Source organism: Nerophis lumbriciformis, linkage group LG20, assembly GCF_033978685.3.
Source record: "Nerophis lumbriciformis linkage group LG20, RoL_Nlum_v2.1, whole genome shotgun sequence".
NCBI classification, from domain to species: domain Eukaryota; kingdom Metazoa; phylum Chordata; class Actinopteri; order Syngnathiformes; family Syngnathidae; genus Nerophis; species Nerophis lumbriciformis.
The window spans coordinates 17,107,482-17,127,056 of record NC_084567.2 but is presented as its reverse complement, the minus strand read 5'-3'; the positions used below and the strand labels follow the sequence as shown (position 1 = coordinate 17,127,056).

General features: G+C 40.4%; 1 protein-coding gene across 3 annotated transcripts in view; it reads left to right on the top strand.

Moving 5' to 3' along the window:
- The window catches only part of lzts1 (leucine zipper, putative tumor suppressor 1), a 144,067-nt gene that overhangs the window by 86,574 nt on the left and 37,918 nt on the right, over positions 1 to 19,575 (top strand). The window contains exon 1 of one of the 3 annotated variants that reach the window (XM_061980548.1): positions 17,117 to 17,266. The exons of the other annotated variants lie outside the window; for them this stretch is intronic. The gene's annotated coding sequence lies outside the window, so the exon portion shown is untranslated. Of the gene's footprint in view, positions 1 to 17,116; positions 17,267 to 19,575 lie in introns of those variants that run through there. 3 annotated transcript variants of the gene reach the window in all.

The following is a 19,575-nucleotide window of genomic DNA, read 5'->3' as shown; positions in this document are numbered from 1 at the left end:
TTGTTGAATTTGAATTTCTTGTGTTGTTGCCTGGTGCAGCAATCGCTGTCCACTTGTCGGATACGCGTACCCTAAGCCCTACGCACCCAGTAAGGCAGTCGGACTGTGGTGGAACAACACCTATTTGGCTGGGGGCTACCCAGCTTGAGGCGGGCGGTAGTTGTCCAATGAGATATGGTGATCTCACCCACGGAGGAAAGCAACCCCTGGCACCAGCTCTACGCCAATCAAGCGGATGGCTTATAACCGGTAACTGTTGTTTTCCGTGTTGTTTCGATGCTTTGCAGCAAAGCTGGAGTGTTCTCTCCAGGGCACTAGCCTGGGCAAGGTGGTATGGAGAATCAGTTGTTGCCCATGCAGCAGATCCCCCCTTTCCACGCAGCTGATGGATCCAAGGGAAAGGTAAAACCGATACATCTTGGCACCAGTGGCGTCGCAGGAGTTGCTGGAATGACTATGAAGAGAAGGTCAGACCGCCTTAGGGATTCCGGCTCCGAATTTGATGTCAGCGTTGACTCCCTTAGCCTTTGGTTGTCCAAAACCTGGGCAGGTTTTGGACAACCAAAGGCTAAGGGAGTCAACGCTGGCAAGGCAGGCCCTGTCTACACTAAGCCGGATAACCCCTAAAACGAATAATTATTAAGCCTAAGCCCCGTTTTAGCCACACTAAATCATCGTTTAAGGTTCCCCTCCTTGGATAATTTTTTACACGTGTAAGTGCGCCGTGTATTTCTTGAATCTCCAGCAAGGCAGCGGGAGACTCGTGGAGGGAGGCTCGTGGAGGGCGGGTGGAGTCAAAAATGTTTGCAGCGCAAATGTTGCACAAATGAATGGAACACATTTGGAGAGATTTTGCCATTGTTGGGGGGGCAACGTTACACAGGGTGTGTCAGAGAGAGAGAGAGAGAGAGAGAGAGCGGGTGACAGAGTATTACACCTCAATCATTCAAGCTGTCATTCCCAGTTCCTGCTAGCTTCCTCCTCGTTTTCTTCCCTCCTGCTCCCGCTTTAATTTGTGAGTTTAATTTCCCCCGTGTCACCACTGAGATAAGGAGGAAGTGGCCGCTTCATTACGCGGGAGGCGTCATCACTCACTTTGCGTGAAAACACAGATTGATTCCAGTTATCTAATGCGTTACGTAACACCGCCAGCAATACGTCCAGCATTACTTCCCCTCACATTAGGCCAATGGAGCGTGACAGTGAGCACACGTTCATATGTACTTCATCCCCAGGCAGAAATCATATTTCAAAACTGAAGCCTGAATGTTTTACATCAGCTGTGTCCAAAGTGCGGCCCGGGGGCCATTTTCTGCCCGCAGCTAATATTTTAATGGCCTGTGACAAAAAGCTATTTACCATTCACATTTGAAACCAATACGGTTGGGAATTGATTCTGGCAGCAATTTTCTGTATTTTGTGTATGTTAATTAAAAAAAAAAAAAATTCTGCTGATAAAATCGCATTTTTATTTCAAAATGAGCTCGTTGTGATTACTGCTGTCCAGTTGTTTCATTGTCACATTTCTGAGTCTCATTTGCATGTATAGGACACTCAGTTGCAATTACAGTTGCAAATCCGAGACAGTAGTGAACAGTTGATGGCGTGTTGTTTTGTTGTTGCGCCCTAACAAGTGTTGACACTGTAAGTATTGCACTTTTCACGCAGCAGCTGTTTGATGGTAACGTAAATCTTCGTTGTAGTTTTCATTAACTCATTCATTTGATGGTGTTGAAATTGCCATGTTAAATCGCTAATGCTAATCAGTAGCACGTCAATGTGTTTTTATTTTTTTATTTTTTTTTCCCAAGATGGCACCGCTGTAGTGGCTGCTGTTGGCAGGGGCTTTGTACTCTTGTGTCATCCTTTTGTGTTCCTGATGTTTCGCTCTTGTTTTCATGTGGGAGGTTTTTTGTGCCTTTTGGTTCGGAACCCTTAGGGACTGTGCAATAAGGGGTGCCACTTTCCTGACCTTTTGCGGTGCTTTTTTGTGGACTTCTGGATCTGCCTCCCGGGTGCCTTTTGGCCAGCTGCTGGGTCTCTGCCACACCAGATGTTATGGTTAAACAGAGGGAGATGACGGCTCAGACACCAGGGGGCAGTAATGTTCAATCATTTATTATATATATAGTCAATATATATAATAATAAACAATACTAACTAATAAACTACACTAAGGAAATGGAGAGTGTCAAAACCCAAGAGTGTGTGTGTGTGTGTGTGTGTGTGTGTGTGTGTGTGTGTGTGTGTGTGTGTGTGTGTGTGTGTGTGTGTGTGTGTGTGTGTAGTTAGCTGAGGTGTGTGTTACCAAGTGTTGTCGAGAGCGAAAGAAACACGGAAGTCCGTGGGGCAGGCAGATGATCCAGGGCAGGAGAGAAGAGACAAGGTCCGTGTCCAAGTGGGAGGTCGAGAATCCAAAAGGGCAGTCCAGGAAGCAAGGGAACAAAAAGGTGACGAGACGCACAGCTCGCCAACACAGGAACAAGGGCAGACGCTGGAAGGACAAGGAAGAACACGCAGAGAGAGAGAGAGCCTAAAGAGCCTATGATTGCTTACTGTACGCCAACAGAAGGTTATATTCCGGCCCGGCATGGCAGGTTGTGCCGGCTTATGAAGGCAGCTCCCTCATCACGGGCAGGTTCACTGATTGCTGATTGTCTGCAGGCGCGAGGAGGCACACCCGCAGCGGAGAGAGAGCGCCTGTGGGCGTGGCCTGCGGTGCGCTCGTCAGGACGCAAAGATGGGGGTCAATGCGCCCTGGCCATGACACCAGACTCTGTTTGGAGAGACTTGAGGAGCTGCGGATGAGGAGACAGGGCTGTGGAGCTGGCGCTGAGAGGACAAGCTTCACAGTGTCTTGGCTGTCCGATACCTGAGCAGGTATCGGACACCTCAGTCTCCTTGGACGTATCCTCGCTCATCCATGCGGACTGGACACTGGCCGAGAGTTAATGGGCGGCCGAGGGTGGAGTCGGTTCTCTTGTTTGCTTTGTTGGGTCTGCTCCTGTCACTGGCCATGCTCCCCCCTCCCCAGCAGACGATGGCGTGGAACACCGCAGAGGCCACCAGAGTGTATATGTTTTTTTGTTGTTCTCTTTGTTTTACTTTTGTGGCTGTGTGTAGAAGTGACTGGTTGCATCTGTTCTGCTCTTTTAATGTATTTAATGTCCTTTGTGTTCTTTGATGTTTCCTTCTTTCACACATGTGTGTGTGCTATGGCTATGAGGTTTTTTTTCCCTTGACCTCAGTCTGGACGCTCTCTCCAGGGCCGAGGCTTAGACAGAATTTTTTCCTGTTTCTCAACTTTTTTGTAAGGGGCGCTGAAAGTTGGCAGACCCGTCAGCGATCCTGTTCTGTCTCCCTGTAATGTTTGTCTGCTCTTGAGTGGGATTGTGCTGTGAATCTTAATTTCCCCTCGGGGATTATTACAATTTTTCTAATTCTAATTGTAATTCTAATTCTAATAGCAAAGCCAGCGTATATTAGCCTCAATCTAGCGCAGTTTTGGAAAAGTGAAGCCTTACTTTACATACGTTGGAGAGCTTTTTGAGTCAATTGCTTTGTTGGCAATAAAAACTGCAACATTAACTCGAGGTAGTTTGGCTTAGTCCGCTCTTATCTGAGTCGTGAACGTGGCGTAACGTTACACGTGACCCAGGTACCGTAACATGGCACCGTTGGATTTTATGGTAAATGGTGCTTGATAGGACCGCCGTGATTCTGGCCACCGTGGATTAAATCGTTCAGTAGCAACATGCCTGTCTATCATTTTCTTGGTTAGCTCTCAACGAAGGCGGTCGCATTTCCTTCCCTCGTCTTGTTTTCAGTCTTAACTGTCTAAGAGTCTCTTTTTTGCACTGTTGTCTAAAAATCTCAACATGAACTTGACCAACCGGACTCTCAACTCCTTTGACAAGATCTTCTCGACGAGAAGCACAGGTTTGGGGGATCCTGCCTGTCCTAACGGGTACATGAGGGACTCTTGGGAGAAGTGGCGAGTCCAGTGTCTGACAGTGTTTTCCGTGGAAGCTATTCGGAACTGTTGATACCAGGGCATCTGCTGATTGGATTGAGCATTGCTCTGGTTAATCGACAAATTCGGAAGACGTTCAAAGAGCCCACAGCCTGCCCGTCGCGATGGATGGAATGGGCAGAGCTGTGGGAACTCAGACTTTAGCAAGTTCGGAATTAAATCTCAAATTGGATAAAATCTCAGAGAAGCTTTCCGCTCTACAGGGCAAATGATGATCAATTAGAGTGCTAGGATGGACAAACCATTGCAATGTGTCTGCTCGCCTGACACCAACAACAATCCTTATCTACAATTCGACTCCCTTGCAAATGGCTTCGGCTAGGCCGTGCGTAAACGTCCCAGTGAGACCAGTGCAGCGAAAGACGCCCTGAACACGCTCTCTTTTTCAAGAACACCTCGGATGTTGAACTCTGTTCTGTGAACGCCGAGCCGAGCGACCTCCATGCCTATAGACATAACACGCACTCATGAGGGCGCCCCATAATTATATATATATGTAAATATATATGTAAATACATGTATTATATGTATATATGTATGTATATATATATATATATATATATATATATATATATATATATATATATATATATATATATACATACATACAGTATGTATATATATATATACATGTGTATGTATATATATATATATATATATATGTGTGTGTGTGTGTATGTATGTATATATATGTGTATATATATATATATATATATATATATATATATATATATATATATATATATATATATATATATATATATATGTATTTATAGATAGTACTTTATTGATTCCTTCAGGAGAGTTCCCTCAGGTATGTATATAAATATATACATACAATAAGTGTGTGTATAAATATATATATATATATATATATATATATATATATATACATATACATATATATATATACATATATATATATATATATATATATACATATACATATATATATATACATATATATATATATATATATATATATATATGTATATATATATGTATATATATATATATATATGTATATATATATGTATATATATATATATATATATGTATATATATATGTGTGTATATATATATATATATTTTTTTTTTTACATACAGTATATATACAGTTATATAGACACATATGTACATAGATAGATATGTACACACACATGTATATATTTATAATATTTACACTATATAGATTCCATTATATCTGTATATACACATGGATTATAGATTCCACATGTATACAGTATGTATACATACAGTATATATATACACACATAAATATATATATATGTATATATATATATATATATATATATATATATATATATATATATATATATATATATATATATATATATATAATAAAAATTTGAAAATATCACTAAATATTTTTCAAACTGCTCAATAAAATTTTTTTTAATTTTTTTTTTGCTTTCCTTTTTTTAGTTATGTCTGAACGCTCACGACGAACCCAGTCTGATGAAAACATAACCCTCCTGGTGCCGGTGATAAACGAACCGGCGTTCAGTAAAAGTGCGGCAGCCTCAATAGCAAGTTACATAAACTCCAAAATAAAGCCTCAGACCCCCCAACCCCCGCACCCCCGACCCAAAGAACAATACCGAGAGTGACCTAAAAAAACACAGACACCGTGAACCAGATAGATTATACGTGCATCTGTTGAAAATGACCATTGAGACGGTGAGAATTAAAGCGCTGCCATCTGGCCGTGTGGAGGTACAGTGGAAAGTTTCATGCTTGTTGTGGCGAGCGAGGCAGGTATAAATCTAACACAATGCCCCCTTCCACTGGCTTGCTCAAAAGGATTGGCTATGCTTTGGCGCTGGGGGGCGGGGGCTTTTTGTCAGGCAGGTCAGCTGTTGCTCCAAAACTAGGGTGATACCCCCAACATACACACACATATAAACACACACACACACACACACACACACACGACAAAGAAGTGCAAACACTCCAGATGAAAGAACGCGACTATGCACCGCACACACACACTCCCTCGCTCCTAAATCACGCTGACTGCTCAATAAAATATTAAACATTCCTCACTTTAATACTCATAAAAGTGAAATGAAACCATCACTCCGAGGAAAGTGAATCTAAATAATAAAGTGGACTGACTGACACAATGAGCTCCCATACAAAAGCTGCAATAAAATACAAAGACAGCATTGACTTTTTACTGTTAATGATTTATTTAAGTTTGATGGTAAAATTAACACCCGTGTGACAAAACTGAGCATTTAAGGTTAATCATGCACTAATACATAATACAACTCATTTTCCCAATAAGAAATAATAATAATATAATCTAGAATTTGCCATTCCGATGTTTTGCATTCGACATAAGTGAAGAGCAGTGTTGGTGGATGGTTGAAAGGTCAGAATCGGGTAAAAAATTGCACAAAATGTTGATCAATTTGGGCATTCTTTAACAATGGATACGTCCATTCATTTGAATGGGAATTTCCTGGAAATGTGGGAATTTCTGGAAAAACTGGATTTTTTTGAAAATATAGATAATGCACGGTGGCACAGGGGTTAGTGCATGTGCCTCACACACTGCAAAAACTGAAATCTAAGTAAGATGAAATATCTCAAATAAGGGTATAGTTGCTTATTTTCTGTCTGATAAGATAATTCTTCTCACTAAGCAGTTTTATGTTTGAGTGTTTTACTTGTTTTAAGGGTTTTGGTCCTAAATGATCTCAGTAAGATATTACAGCTTGTTGCTGAGATTTTATGACCTATATTGAGTAAAACATGCTTGAAACTAGAATATCAACTGTTGCAAAGCTGTGTCATTAACACTCACAAGTATAAAACTACTTTTTAAAGTAGTAATTTCTTACTTCAAGCATGAAAAAAAAAAACATGATGCCGAGCGCATATCATTATGTCAAGATAATGGCACGAGCATTTACTTAATTTAAGAATATTTTTTAACATATTGAGCAAAAAGGTCTCATTTGTTTTTCTACCAAGAAAAGTATTATTAGTGAGAATATACTTATTTTAAGGTATTTTTGGGTTCATTGAGGTTAGCAAATTTTACTTGTTTTGGAAAGTCTTGACAAGCCACATTTTCTTGTTCTATTGGCAGATAATTTTTGCTTAGTTCAAATAAAATACCCCTAATTTTTGTATTTTGTTTTCTTGTTTTTGAACACTGACTTTTTGCAGTGCAACACGGAGGTCCTGAGTTCAATCCCGGGCTCAGGATCTTTCTGTGTGGAGTTTGCATATTTTGAAGGCAGAATGGTCAAAAACGGTTGAAAAATGTGGACTGTGAAAAATTTCCAGGAAGAGGTTAAAGTTAAAGTACCAATGATTGTCACACACACACTAGGTGTGGCGAAATTATTCTCTGCATTTGACCCATCACCCTTGATCACCCCCTGGGAGGTGAGGGGAGCAGTGGGCAGCAGCGGTGGCCGCGCCCGGGAATAATTTTGGGTGATTTAACCCCCAATTCAAACCCTTGATGCTGAGTGCCAAGTGAAAATAGTGTTTTGGAAAACGGGGAATTCTGGGTATTCCTGGAAATGTTTTGAACTTGGAAAATGGTAGTTTGATTGTCCAAGGTGAGTGGAGTGTGTGGACGTCAGAACGGTTCAAATCGGATGAGAAATGTGGGATATACAGTCGATGTTTTGTATTCGACATATGTGAAGAGCAGTGTGGGTGGATGGTTGAAAGGTCGGAATCGGGTAAAAAAAATTACGCAGGATTTAAAAAAAATTGGGCATTCTTTAACTGTGGACACGTTCATTCATTTGAATGGGAATTTCCCAAAAATTTGGGAAATTATAATATAGATAATACAACAATTGTCCTAGATGACATGAATGAGTTGGTGTTGGAATTTTTCAAAACAGTTGAGAATTATTGACTTAGTAACAGTTTGAAATCTTGGAATTTTGGGAAAACCGGAAATTTTTCCGAAAAACCCCCCAAAACTTTTGTTGTCCCAATTAAAAAGGACGTTTTGAAGGCGGAATGGTCAAAAACGTTTGAAAAATGTGGACTGTGAAAACGGGTGGAATCAGGTTAAAAAAATGGCGCAAAAATTTTGAGAAATTTGGGCATTCTTTAACTATGGATAAGTCCATTCATTTGAATGGGAATTTCTGGAAAAAAGGGAATTTTGAAAATATAGATAATACAACAAGATGATATGAATGGGTGGGTGTTGGAGTTTTTTCAAAACGGTGGGAAAATTCCTGGAATTTTGGGAAAACCGAGAATTTTTACAAAGAAAAACAACACCTTTTGTTGTCCCAATTGAGAAGAATGTTTTGAAGGCAGAATGGTAAAAAACGGTTGAAAAATGTGGACTGTGAAAAATTTCCAGGAAGAGGTGAAAATAGTGTTTTGGAAAACGGAGAATTCTGGGTATTCCTGGAAATGTTTTAAACTTGGAAAATGGTAGTTTGATTGTCTAAGGTGAGTGGAGTGTGTGGACGTCAGAACGGTTCAAATCGGATAAGAAATGTTAGATATACAGTCGATGTTTTGTATTCGACATATGTGAAGAGCATTGTGGGTGGATGGTTGAAAGGTCGGAATCGGGTAAAAAAATTACCCAAGATTTTGAGAAATTTGGGCATTCTTTAACTATGGTCACGTTCATTCATTTGAAAGGGAATTTCGTAGAACTTTGGAAATTTCGGGAAAATACAGACATTTTTAAAATATAGATAATACAACAATTGTCCTAGATGATATGAATGGGTTGGTGTTGGAATTTTTCAAAACAGTTGAGAATTTTTGACGTAGTAACAGTTTGAAATCCTGGAATTTTGGAAAAACCGGGAATTTTTCCGAAAAAACCCCCAAAAACTTTTGTTGTCCCAATTAAAAAGGACGTTTTGAAGGCGGAATGGTAAAAAACGGTTGAAAAATGTGGACTGTGAAAAATTTCCAGGAAGAGGTGAAAATAGTGTTTTGGAAAACGGAGAATTCTGGGTATTCCTGGAAATGTTTTAAACTTGGAAAATGGTAGTTTGATTGTCTAAGGTGAGTGGAGTGTGTGGACGTCAGAACGGTTCAAATCGGATAAGAAATGTTAGATATACAGTCGATGTTTTGTATTCGACATATGTGAAGAGCATTGTGGGTGGATGGTTGAAAGGTCGGAATCGGGTAAAAAAATTACCCAAGATTTTGAGAAATTTGGGCATTCTTTAACTATGGTCACGTTCATTCATTTGAAAGGGAATTTCGTAGAACTTTGGGAATTTCGGGAAAATACAGACATTTTTAAAATATAGATAATACAACAATTGTCCTAGATGATATGAATGGGTTGGTGTTGGAATTTTTCAAAACAGTTGAGAATTTTTGACGTAGTAACAGTTTGAAATCCTGGAATTTTGGAAAAACCGGGAATTTTTCCGAAAAAACCCCCAAAAACTTTTGTTGTCCCAATTAAAAAGGACGTTTTGAAGGCGGAATGGTAAAAAACGGTTGAAAAATGTGGGCTGTGAAAACGGGTGGAATCAGGTAAAAAGAAATGGCGAAAATGTTTGGGAAATTTGGGCATTCTTTAACTATGGATAAGTCCATTCATTTGAATGGGAATTTTCCTGGAAATTTGTGAATTTCTGGAAAAACAGGAATTTTGAAAATATAGATAATACAACAAGATGATATGAATGGGTGGGTGTTGGAGTTTTTTTTTAAACGGTTGAAGAATTCCTGGAATTTCGGGAAAACCGAGAATTTTTACGAAAAAAAACAACTTTTGTTGTACCAATTGAGAAAAAAAAACTCCAGGAAGAGGTGAAAATAGTGTTTTGGAAAACGGGGAATTCTGGGTATTCCTGGAATTGTTTTGAACTTGAAAAATGGTAGTTTGATTGTCCAAGGTGAGTGGAGTGTGTGGACGTCAGAACGGTTCAAATCGGATGAGAAATGTTAGATATACAGTCGATGTTTTGTATTCGACATATGTGAAGAGCAGTGTGGGTGGATGGTTGAAAGGTCGGAAACGGGTAAAAAAAAAAGGGCGCAAGATTTTGAGAAATTTGGGCATTCTTTATCTATGGATACATCCATTCATTTGAATGGGAATTTTCTAGAAATTTGGGAATTTCGGGTAAATAAATAATAAATAATACAAGACAAATGGTAAATAAAAACAGAACACAATTATTTGCAAATCCTTTTCAACCTATATTCAATTGAATAGACTGCAAAGACAAGATACTTAACTTTCGAACTGGAAAACTTTGTTATTTTTTGCAAATATTAGATCATTTGGAATTTGATGCCTTCAACCTGTTTCAAAAAAGTTCGCACAAGTGGCAAAAAAGACTGAGAAAGTTGAGGAATGCTCTTTAAACACTTATTTGGAACATCCCACAGGTGAACAGGCTAATTGGGAACAGGTGGGTGCCATGATTGGGTATAAAAGCAGCTTCCATGAAATGCTCAGTCATTCACAAACAGGGATGGGGCGAGGGTCACCACTTTGTGAACAAATGTGTGAGGAAATTGTCAAACAGCTTAACATTTCACCATCTACGGTCCGTAATATCATCAAAAGGTTCAGAGAATCTGGAAAAATCACTGCACGTAAGTGATGATATTACGGACCTTCGATCACTCAGGCGGTACTGCATCAAAAAGCAACATCAGTGTATAAAGGATATCACCACATGGGCTCAGGAACAATTCAGAAACCCACTGTCAGTAACTATAGTTTGTCGCTACATCTGTAAGTGCAAGTTAAAACTATACTATGTAAAGCAAAAGCCATTTATCAACAACACCCAGAAACGCCGCCGGCTTTGCTGGGCCTGAGCTCATCTAAGATGGACTGATGAAAAGTGGAAAAGTGTTCTGTGGTCTTACAAGTCCACATTTCAAATTGTTTTTGTAAACTGTGGATGTTGTGTCCTCCAGACCAAAGAGGAAAACAACCATCCGGATTGTTCTAGGTGCAAAGTTGAAAAGCCAGCATCTGTGATGGTATGGGGGTGTATTAGTGCCCAAGACATGGGTAACTTACACATCTGTGAAGGCACCATTAATGCTGAAAGGTACATACAGGTTTTGGAGCAACATATGTTGCCATCCACGCAACGTTATCATGGACGCCCCTGCTTATTTCAGCAAGACAATGCCAAGCCACATGTTACAAAAGCGTGGCATCATAGTCAAAGAGTGCGGGTTCTAGACTGGCCTGCCTGTAGTCCAGACCTGTCTCCCATTGAAAATGTGTGGCGCATTATGAAGCCTAAAATACCACGACGGAGACCCCCGGACTGTTGAACAACTTAAGCTGTACATCAAGCAAGAATGGGAAAGAATTCCACCTGAGAAGCTTCAACAATTGGTCTCCTGTTGTTAAAAGGAAAGGCCATGTAACACAGTGGTAAAAATGCCCCTGTGCCAACTTTTTTGCAATGTGTTGCTGCCATTATATTCTAAGTTAATGTTTATTTGCGAAAAAAAAAAATTAATTTCTAATTTCGAACATTAAATATCTTGTCTTTGCAGTCTATTCAATTAAATATAAGTTGAAGAAGATTTGCGAATCATTGTATTCTGTTTTTATTTACCATGTACACAACGTGCCAACTGGGCAGCACGGTGGAACAGGGGTTAGTGCATGTGCCTCACAATAGGAAGGTCCTGAGTAGTCCTGAGTTCAATCCCGGGCTCGGGATCTTTCTGTGTGGCACCTGGGGATAGGCTGATTGGCAACACTGAATTGGCCCTGGTGTGTGAATGTTGTCTGTCTATCTGTGTTGGCCCTGCGATGAGGTGGCGACTTGTCCAGGGTGTACACCACCTTCCACCCAAATGCAGCTGAGATAGGCTCCAGCACCCCCCACGACCCCAAAAGGGACAAGCGGTAGAAAATAGATGGATGGACAACGTGCCAACTTCACTGGTTTTGTATATACAAACCCCGTTTCCAAATGAGTTGGGAAATTGTGTTAGATGTAAATATAAACGGAATACAATGATTTGCAAATCCTTTTCAACCCATATTCAATTGAATGCACTACAAAGACAAGATATTTGATGTTCAAACTCATAAACCTTTTTTTTTTTTTTAAATAATCATTAACTTAGAATTTCATGGCTGCAACACGTGCCAAAGTAGTTGGGAAAGGGCATGTTCACCACTGTGTTACATGGCCTTTCCTTTTAACAACACTCAGTAAACGTTTGGGAACTGAGGAGACACATTTTTTAAGCTTCTCAGGTGGAATTCTTTCCCATTCTTGCTTGATGTACAGCTTAAGTTGTTCAACAGTCCGGGGGTCTCCGTTGTGGTATTTTAGGCTTCATAATGCGCCACACATTTTCAATGGGAGACAGGTCTGGACTACAGGCAGGCCAGTCTAGTACCCGCACTCTTTTATTATGAAGCCACGTTGATGTAACACGTGGCTTGGCATTGTCTTGCTGAAATAAGCAGGGGCGTCCATGGTAACGTTGCTTGGATGGCAACATATGTTGCTCCAAAACCTGTATGTACCTTTCAGCATTAATGGCGCCTTCACAGATGTGTAAGTTACCCATGTTTTGGGCACTAATACACCTCCATACCATCACAGATGCTGGCTTTTCAACTTTGCACCTAGAACAATCCGGATGGTTCTTTTGCTCTTTGGTCCGGAGGACACGACGTCCACAGTTTCCAAAAACAATTTGAAATGTGAACTCGTCAGACCACAGAACACTTTTCCACTTTGTATCAGTCCATCTTAGATGAGCTCAGGCCCAGTGAAGCCGACGCCGTTTCTGGGTGTTGTTGATAAACGGTTTTCGCCTTGCATAGGAGAGTTTTAACTTGCACTTACAGATGTAGCGACCAACTGTAGTTACTGACAGTGGGTTTCTGAAGTGTTCCTGAGCCCATGTGGTGATATCCTTTACACACTGATGTCGCTTGTTGATGCAGTACAGCCTGAGGGATCGAAGGTCACGGGCTTAGCTGCTTACATGCAGTGATTTCTCCAGATTCTCTGAACCCTTTGATGATATTACGGACCGTAGATGGTGAAATCCCTAAATTCCTTGCAATAGCTGATTGAGAAAGGTTTTTCTTAAACTGTTCAACAATTTGCACACGCATTTGTTGACAAAGTGGTGACCCTTGCCCCATCCTTGTTTGTGAATGACTGAGCATTTCATGGAATCTACTTTAATACCCAATCATGGCACCCACCTGTTCCCAATTTGCCTGTTCACCTGTGGGATGTTCCAAATAAGTGTTTGATGAGCATTCCTCAACTTTATCAGTATTTATTGCCACCTTTCCCAACTTTTTTGTCACGTGTTGCTGGCATCAAATTCTAAAGTTAATGATTATTTGCAATAAAAAAAAAAGTTTATCAGTTTGAACATGTGTTGTCTTTGTAGCATATTCAACTGAATATGGTTTGAAAATGATTTACAAATCATTGTATTCCGTTTATATTTACATCTAACACAATTTCCCAACTCATATGGAAACGGGGTTTGTATACAGCAGTGGTTCTCAACCTTTTTTCAGTGATGTACCCCCTGTGAACATTTTTTTAATTCAAGTACCCCCTAATCAGAGCAAAGCATTTTTGGTTGAAAAAAAGAGATAAAGAAGTAAAATACAGCACTATGTCATCAGTTTCTGATTTATTAAATTGTATAACAGTGCAAAATATTGCTCATTTGTAGTGGTCTTTCTTGAACTATTTGGAAAAAAAGATAGGTTTTTATTTATATTTATAACGGATTTTTGAATTGTTGCTATTTTTAGAATATTTAAAAAAAAATCTCACGTACCCCTTGGCATACCTTCAAGTAGCCCCAGGAGTACGCGTACCCCCATTTGAGAACCACTGGTATACAGTATATATACATACACAGTCGTGGTCAAAAGTTTACATACACTTGTAAAGAACATAATGTCATGGCTGTCTTTAGTTTCCAATCATTTCGACAAGTCTTTTATTTTTATGATAGAGTGATTGGAGTACATACTTGTTGGTCACAAAAAACATTCATGAAGTTTTTTTTTTATAAATGTATTATGGGTCTACTGAAAATGTGACCAAATCTGCTGGGTGAAAAGTATACATACAGCAATGTTAATATTTGGTTACATGTTTGGGGTCATTGTCCTGTTGGAACACCCAACTGCGCCCAAGACCCAAAAATTGAGGTATTTGGCCACAATACCCAGCAATATGTTTGGAGGAGAAAAGGTGAGGCATTTAATCCCAGGAACACCTCCCTACCGTCAAGCATGGTGGTGGTAGTATTATGCTCTGGGCCTGTTTGCTGCCAATGGAACTGGTGCATAAATGGGACAATGAAAAAGGAGGATTACCTCCAAATTCTTCAGGACAACCTAAAATCATCAGCCCGGAGGTTGGGTCTTGGGCGCAGTTGGGTGTTCCAACAGGAGAATGACCCCAAACACACGTCAAAAGTGGTAAATTAATGGCTAAATCAGGCTAGAATTAAGGTTTTAGAATGGCCTTCCCAAAGTCCTGACTTAAACGTGTGGACAATGCTGAAGAAACAAGTCAATGTCACAAAACCAACAAATTTAGCTGAACTGCACCAATTTTGTCAAGAGGAGTGGTCAAAAATTCAAGCAGAAGCTTGTGGATGGCTACCAAAAGTGCCTTATCGCAGTGAAACTTGCCAAGTGACATGTAACCAAATATTAACATTGCTGTATGTATACTTTTGACCCAGCAGATTTGGTCACATTTTCAGTAGACCCATAATAAATTCATAAAAGAACCAAACTTCATGAATGTTTTTTGTGACCAACAAGTATGTGCTCCAATCACTCTATCACAAAAAAATAAGAGTTGTAGAAATTATTGGAAACTCAAGACAGCCATGACATTATGTTCTTTACAAGTGTATGTACACTTTTGATCACGACAGTATATTTATTTTTATTTAATTTTATTTTTTTAAGACTATGTATGTATATTATGACTTTTTATTTAGTCAGCCAAGTCAAAAAGTCTGGCCACCCCTGTTCCAGCCAACAGTCGGGGGGACAAAAGAATATTGAGAGAAATATTGAAAATAAAACATGTCAGCTTTAAAGGCCTACTGAAATGTGATTTTCTTATTTAAACGGGGATAGCAGGTCCATTCTATGTGTCATACTTGATCATTTCGCGATATTGCCATATTTTTGCTGAAAGGATTTAGTAGAGAACATCGACGATAAAGTTTGCAACTTTTGCTCGCTGATAAAAAAGCCTTGCATGTACCGGAAGTAGCAGACGAGTAGCGTGACGTCACAGGTTGTGGAGCTCCTCACATCTGCACATTGTTTACAATCATGGCCACCAGCAGCAAGAGCGATTCGGACCGAGAAAGCGACGATTTCCCCATTAATTTGAGTGAGGATGAAAGATTCGTGGATGAGGAAAGTGAGAGTGAAGGACTAGAGGGCAGTGGGAGAGATTCAGAGAGGGAAGATGCTGTGAGAGGCGGGTGGGACCTGATATTCAGCTGGGAATGACTAAAACAGTAAATAAACACAAGACATATATATACTCTATTAGCCACAACACAACCAGGCTTATATTTAATATGCCACAAATTAATCCCGCATAACAAACACCTCCCCCCTCCCGTCCATATAACCCGCCAATACAACTCAAACACCTGCACAACACACTCAATCCCACAGCCCAAAGTACCGTTCACCTCCCCAAAGTTCATACAGCACATATATTTCCCCAAAGTCCCCAAAGTTACGTACGTGACATGCACATAGCGGCACGCACGTACGGGCAAGCGATCAAATGTTTGGAAGCCGCAGCTGCATGCGTACTCACGGTACCGTGTCTGCGCATCCAACTCAAAGTCCTCCTGGTAAGAGTCTCTGTTGTCCCAGTTCTCCACAGGCCAATGGTAAAGCTTGACTGTCATCTCCCGGGAATGTAAACAATGAAACACCGGCTGTGTTTGTGTTGCTGCAGCCGCCCGTAATACACCGCTTCCCACCTACAGCTTTCTTCTTTGCTGTCTCCATTGTTCATTGAACAAATTGCAAAAGATTCACCAACACAGATGTCCAGAATGCTGTGGAATTTTGCGATGAAAACAGACGATTTAATAGCTGGCCACCATGCTGTCCCAAAATGTCCTCCACAGTCCGTGACGTCACGTGCAAACGTCATCATACCGAGACGTTTTCAGCAGGATATTTTGCGCGGAATTTAAAATTGCGCTTTAGTAAACTAACCCGGCCGTATTGGCACTTTCATCATTGATATATAAACTATCACACTGCGTGGTCGGTAGTAGTGGGTTTCAGTAGGCCTTTAAAGAGACTTATTCGGAGAGTTAAAAACCGCTCGTGAAGATAGCATGATGTCACCAAGCGTCCCCCCTATTGATTTTGCGCGTGTGCGGCCGCGACCATGAATCTTTTGGCGAGTTGCAAAGCTGTCTCTTTTCTTCACGTTACGCAGAAAAACAGCAGCCGACTCGTGACATCTACGGCCCGTTGGATTTACGTCTTGATTCGTCCGCCCGCCGCTCCCGGCGCCGTAAAATACAGTTCTTTTGTCATTGCGCTCCTTTTGGAGCACAACGACTCGCACGTTTTGGGACTGGAACTGAAACTCTCTCCTGCCGAGCTATTGGACTGTTTGAATATGCGCTAAATCAGTGTTTAACAAAAAAAAAAGAAAAAGAAAAAAAAAATTCTAAGGGCGAGTCATTTGTTCCACACTTAAATATGCTCCTGGGATGTTTGGGGGAGAATAAATCAACACAAAGAGAGGCACACTTCAACACACAAAGAGTGAGCAGAAGCGCCCTTTTTTTTTTTTTTTTTTTTCCTTTCCTACCTTGGATGAAGGGTTGTTTGCTCAGCATGGGTGCAGGGGGGGGGGGGGTTGGTTATCACACATTCGAAACAGGAGGTGTCTGGGCGGCAGTGGGGAGGGTGGGTCTTTTGTGAAGGCCGGGAGTTAATCACTTGAGCGGCACACGTCGGGTCTGAGGGTGCACATGTTGTACACCCATGGGGGCGCTGGGCGGGTAGGGAAAACACACACACACACACACACACTTGAATTTACATGGCGGTTATAATGCAAAGCTGAGCCCACCCCCTTCCCTGCGCAGTTATCAGACCCTCTTAGCCGGGTGGGTTCGGTCAAGAGCATAAACACACACACGTGTGAGCGTGTCGGACGCCAGTGAGGCCGGAAGGGGATGCGAGCTGTAAGTAACAAACCATTCGCCGTGAAAGTGAAAGCTAGTTTTTTTTGTGTGTGTGTTCGCTTTCCTCGTGGATTTTAAACGCTTTGATGCAATTCAGGATTGCGCAGGTTGCATTTGCAAAATCAGACTTTTGTTCCCTTGTAATGACGTTCGTTGTGATGTCTGGCGTCTGCCGAACATCACAACGAGCTGGATTGAAGAGAAAAAAAAAATGTGTCTTGTATTTATAGGACTTGTGTGGAGCACTGGCCACAACTTTAGGTACACCCGGACACAACATTAGGCACACCTGCTCAGTGGAAGGAGCTGTATTTAGGTTTGTGCTTTGGTTTTGTTGACATGTGTTATAAAGGACGCTTGTGTTCGGTGTTGTCTTGTATTCCCGTTGACACGGAAATGTAACATTATATTAATATTATTTACATTTAATTCCGGTACCTGGGAATTGATATCGGTACACAATGGTACCAATTTTTTGTACATTTATGTGTTTTGTCTATGAATGTTCTCTCAGGGCATTCAATCCATCTCAACTGGTTTGTCTTAGAAGACTTTTCGCCTCTCATCCCAGTAGACTTCATCAGTTTTTGCTCCTAGATTTAGATTGGTCAGAACTGGTCTTAGACTTAGGTTGGTAAGATCTAGTCTTAGACTTACATTGGTCAGATCTAGTTTTAGACATAGATTGGTCAGATCTAATCTTAGATTTAGATTGATCAGATCTAGTCTTAGACTTAGATTGGTCAGAACTAGTCTTAGACTTAGATTGGTCAGAGGTAGTTTTAGGCTTAGATTGGTCGGATCTAGTCTTGGACTTACATTGGTCAGAGCTAATCTTAGACTTAGATTGGTGAGAGCTAGTCCTAGACTTAGATTGGTCAGAGCTAGTCTTAGACTTATATTGGTCAGTTTTAGACATTGATTGGTCAGATCTAGTTTTAGGCTTAGATTGGTCAGAGCTAGTTTTAGGCTTAGATTGGTCAGATCTAGTTTTAGACATAGATTGGTCAGATCAAATCTTAGATTTAGATTGATCAGATCTAGTCTTGGACTTAGATTGGTCAGAGATAGTTTTAGGCTTAGATTGGTCAGAGCTAGTCTTAGACTTACATTGGTCAGATCTAGTTTTAGACATAGATTGGTCAAATCTAATCTTAGATTTAGATTGATCAGATCTAGTCTTAGACTTAGATTGGTCAGAGCTAGTTTTAGGCTTAGATTGGTCAGAGGTAGTTTTAGGCTTAGATTGGTCAGATCTAGTCTTGGACTTACATTGGTCAGAGCTAATCTTAGACTTAGATTGGTCAGAGCTAGTCCTAGACTTAGATTGGTCAGAGCTAGTCTTAGACTTATATTGGTCAGTTTTAGACACTGATTGGTCAGATCTAGTCTTAGGCTTAGATTGGTCAGAGCTAGTTTTAGGCTTAGATTGGTCAGATCTAGTTTTAGACATAGATTGGTCAGATCTAATCTTAGATTTAGATTGATCAGATCTAGTCTTAGACTTAGATTGGTCAGAGCTAATTTTAGGCTTAGATTGGTCAGAGCTAGTCTTAGATTTACATTGGTCAGAGCTAATTTTAGGCTTAGATTGGTCAGAGCTAGTCTTAGACTTATATTGGTCAGTTTTAGACACTGATTGGTCAGATCTAGTCTTAGGCTTAGATTGGTCAGAGCTAGTTTTAGGCTTAGATTGGTCAGATCTAGTTTTAGACATAGATTGGTCAGATCTAATCTTAGATTTAGATTGATCAGATCTAGTCTTAGACTTAGATTGGTCAGAGCTAATTTTAGGCTTAGATTGGTCAGAGCTAGTCTTAGACTTACATTGGTCAGATCTAGTTTTAGACATAGATTGGTCAGATCTAATCTTAGATTTAGATTGATCAGATCTAGTCTTAGACTTAGATTGGTCAGAGCTAGTCCTAGACTTAGATTGGTCACAGCTAGTTTTAGGTTTAGATTGGTCAGAGCTAGTTTCAGGCTTAGATTGGTCAGATCTAGTCTTGGACTTACATTGGTCAGAGCTAATCTTAGACTTAGATTGGTCAGAGCTAGTCCTAGACTTAGATTGGTCAGAGCTAGTCTTAGACTTATATTGGTCAGTTTTAGACACTGATTGGTCAGATCTAGTCTTAGGCTTAGATTGGTCAGAGCTAGTTTTAGGCTTAGATTGGTCAGATCTAGTTTTAGACATAGATTGGTCAGATCTAATCTTAGATTTAGATTGATCAGATCTAGTCTTAGACTTACATTGGTCAGAGCTAGTTTTAGGCTTAGATTGGTCAGAGGTAGTTTTAGGCTTAGAT